The sequence below is a fragment of the Pseudophryne corroboree genome, chromosome 10 (assembly GCF_028390025.1).
Source record: "Pseudophryne corroboree isolate aPseCor3 chromosome 10, aPseCor3.hap2, whole genome shotgun sequence".
NCBI classification, from domain to species: Eukaryota; Metazoa; Chordata; class Amphibia; order Anura; family Myobatrachidae; genus Pseudophryne; species Pseudophryne corroboree.
The window spans coordinates 377,009,889-377,014,302 of NC_086453.1; positions in this window are offsets into that span (position 1 = coordinate 377,009,889).

Sequence of the window (4,414 nt, forward strand, 5' to 3'; positions counted from 1 at the left end):
GACAATTTTATTTTAGGTTTTGGAGTCCTTTTTTTACTGATATTTGGTGTTTTGGATTTGACATGCTCTGTACTATGACATTGGGCATCGTCCTTGGCAGACGACGTTGCTGGCATTTCATCGTCTCGGCCATGACTAGTGGCAGCAGCTTCAACACGAGGTGGAAGTGGATCTTGATCTTTCCCTAATTTTGGAACCTCAACATTTTTGTTCTCCATATTTTAATAGGCACAACTAAAAGGCACCTCAGGTAAACAATGGAGATGGATGGATACTAGTATACAATTATGGATGGACTGCCGAGTGCCGACACAGAGGTAGCTACAGCCGTGGACTACCGTACTGTGTCTGCTGCTAATATAGACTGGTTGATAATGAGATGTAGTATGTATAAAGAAGAAATAAAAAAAAAAACACGGGTAGGTGGTATACAATTATGGATGGACTGCCGAGTGCCGACACAGAGGTAGCTACAGCCGTGGACTACCATACTGTGTCTGCTGCTAATATAGACTGGATGATAATGAGATGTAGTATGTATAAAGAAGAAAGAAAAAAAAACCACGGGTAGGTGGTATACAATTATGGATGGACTGACGAGTGCCGACACAGAGGTAGCTACAGCCGTGGACTACCGTACTGTGTCTGCTGCTAATATAGACTGGATGATAATGAGATGTAGTATGTATAAAGAAGAAAGAAAAAAAAAACACGGGTAGGTGGTATACAATTATGGATGGACTGCCGAGTGCCGACACAGAGGTAGCTACATCCGTGGACTACCGTACTGTGTCTGCTGCTAATATAGACTGGATGATAATGAGATGTAGTATGTATAAAGAAGAAAGAAAAAAAAAACACGGGTAGGTGGTATACAATTATGGATGGACTGCCGAGTGCCGACACAGAGGTAGCTACAGCCGTGGACTACCGTACTGTGTCTGCTGCTAATATAGACTGGTTGATAATGAGATGTAGTATGTATAAAGAAGAAAGAAAAAAAAAAACACGGGTAGGTGGTATACAATTATGGATGGACTGCCGAGTGCCGACACAGAGGTAGCTACAGCCGTGGACTACCGTACTGTGTCTGCTGCTAATATAGACTGGATGATAATGAGATGTAGTATGTATAAAGAAGAAAGAAAAAAAAAACCACGGGTAGGTGGTGGTATACAATTATGGATGGACTGCCGAGTGCCGACACAGAGATAGCTACAGCCGTGGACTACCGTACTGTACTGTGTCTGCTGCTAGTATAGACTGGATGATAAATAATGATATAAAAAATATATATATATCACTACTGCAGCCGGACAGGTATATATTATATAATGACGGACCTGCTGGACACTGTCTGTCAGCAGAATGAGTTTTTTATAGAATAAAAAAACACCACACAAGTCACACGACGAGTGTTTAACTTTTTCAGGCAGACAATCACAATATACTGGTGGTCAGTGTGGTCAGGTCACTGGTCAGTCACACTGGCAGTGGCACTCTGGCAGCAAAAGTGTGCACTGTTTAATATGTACTCCTGGCTCCTGCTATAACCTATAACTGCTCCCCAGTCTCCCCCACAATTAAGCTGTGTGAGCACAGTCAGATATTATACATAGATGATGCAGCACACTGGGCTGAGCACAGATATGGTATGTGACTGAGTCACTGTGTATCGTTTTTTTCAGGCAGAGAACGGATTATATTAAATAATAATAAAACTGCACTGGTGGTCTCACTGGTCAGTCACTAGTATAACTAACTAACTACTATCAGCAAAATTCTGCACTCTCTGAGTACTCCTCCTAAGCTCCAGTAAATGAAGTGTCTCACTCTCACTCTCCTATCTATTTCTAAACGGAGAGGACGCCAGCCACGTCCTCTCCCTATCAATCTCAATGCACGTGTGAAAATGGCGGCGACGCGCGGCTCCTTATATAGAATCCGAGTCTCGCGATAGAATCCGAGCCTCGCGAGAATCCGACAGCGTGATGATGACGTTCGGGCGCGCTCGGGTTAACCGAGCAAGGCGGGAAGATCCGAGTCGCTCGGACCCGTGTAAAAAAACATGAAGTTCGGGCGGGTTCGGATTCAGAGGAACCGAACCCGCTCATCTCTACACCAGAGCGCTATATATAGACAGGAATACCACTATAAAATGTGCTTTTCCCTTTATAGCTGCTGTTATTATTAAAACTGCGCCAAATTAGTGCCCCCCTCTCTTTTTTACCCTTTTCTGTAGTGCAGGACTGCAGGGGAGAGTCAGGGAGACGTCCTTCCAGCGGAGCTGTGATGGAAAATGGCGCCCGTGTGCTGAGGAGATAGGCTCCGCCCCCTTCTCGGCGGCCTTTTCTCCCGCTTTTTGGTGAGTTCTGGCAGGGGTTAAAATACATCCATATAGCCCTGGGGGTTATATGTGGTGTATTTTTGCCAGCCAAGGTGTTTACATTGCTGCTCAGGGCGCCCCCCCCTAGCGCCCTGCACCCTCAGTGACCGAAGTGTGAAGTGTGCCTGAGTAACAATGGCGCACAGCTGCAGTGCTGTGCGCTACCTTGTTGAAGACTGATGTCTTCTGCCGCCGATTTTTCCGGACCTCTTCTTGCTTCTGGCTCTGTAAGGGGGCCGGCGGCGCGGCTCTGGGACCGAGCTCCGAGGCTGGGCCTGTGTTCGGTCCCTCTGGAGCTAATGGTGTCCAGTAGCCTAAGAAGCCCAAGCTGGCTGCAAGCAGGCAGGTTCGCTTCTTCTCCCCTTAGTCCCTCGATGTAGTGAGCCTGTTGCCAGCAGGTCTCACTGAAAATAAAAAACCTAAAACTAAACTTTCACTAAGAAGCTCAGGAGAGCCCCTAGTGTGCACCCTTCTCGGCCGGGCACAAGATCTAACTGAGGCTTGGAGGAGGGTCATAGGGGGAGGAGCCAGTGCACACCAGGTAGTCCTAAAGCTTTACTTTTGTGCCCAGTCTCCTGCGGAGCCGCTATTCCCCATGGTCCTTACAGAGTTCCCAGCATCCACTAGGACGTCAGAGAAAAATAAATAAATATGATAGATAGATAGATAGATAGATAGATAGATAGATAGATAGATAGATAGATAGATAGATAGATAGATAGATAATGAAGGAATCTCTGCGGGCAGCTGACAGTTGGTGACAGATATTGTGCTTCTAGATTTCCGATGTCGCGTTACATATACATTATTACATTTCATGATGCATATCCTATATAAATCCAATTAACCTTGTTGGGCCCAGCTGACTGTATCAAACATATAATACAGAGTAACAATAGTTGTACTGCCAGTAATAATGAATTCTGTGTTTAGCCATTTATGAGCCTAAAGTGTAGACAATGAGAGTTATTTCCAGCAGTGGTAATGTGACATATAACAATACAGGTGTAGCCAGACACCAGCTAGAGGCCCAGCTACACCCATCGGTGAGAGATATCTTGTAACGGCAGTGCTCCTCGCTGTCTCCCTGCTGGTACATACCAGGCACTGTCTGATTGGCGCCACTGCTGTTGACCCGGATCCCGAGTGCGCTACTGCGCGGGATCTGCGTCTAAGGTTCTACGGCTGGCTGACTTCAAGACTCCATTTCATCTGGTTTTAATCAGCCACAGAACCTGTGTAATTAATATGTGTCCAGAATTAAATGGATGAGGTGGTAACCCTACCCACGGCCCCTGCGTCTGGCTTTCAGGGTGTCTAGTACGGCAACCTGCAGCCAGAATTACTGAATGTATTACACATGGACAAGAGGTGGAAACATTGTGGAACAGCGGTATAGGAAGTCTACACAGGAAATGGCTCGTCAGCTCTTATGCAACTCAAAGACCAAGCATACCTTGCCAGCTGTTGTGGAACTACAAGTACCAACATTCCATAGGCCTTGCAGATCCACACAGGCTGTCTACCTACCTGTATAGATCAGGGGTTCCCAACCGCGGCCCTCAAGGTGTCCCAACAGTCTAGGTTTTAGTGATATCCAGGCTTGAGCAAAGATGGTTAAATCAAAATGACTAATTCAGTCATCTGTGCTCAAATATGGCTATCCTGAACACCTGGACTGTTAGGAGGACTGTGATTGGGAACTACTGGTATAGACGCCTGTCACTGGCGGGAGATGCAGAGATGGAGACGGAGTAAATGCGCAGCAATGATTGCTGTGGGGTGATGAAATATTAGCGGTATACTGTCAGCGGACGGGGATGCAATATTTTAGAATCAGTGTTTATTGTCTCCAATGACCCGGAGCCCCATTATTCACTTACCCACTGATTCTTCTCCGTCTTCTACAAAGGTGATATGTTACCGGCTGTGATTATTTCCCCGCAGGACGCCGCTTTCCAGAACTTAGCCCGTTCTTCCGCCTTCCCCCATTACTTTGTGCTTTTGCGTCTCTTCCTTGCAGAGAGT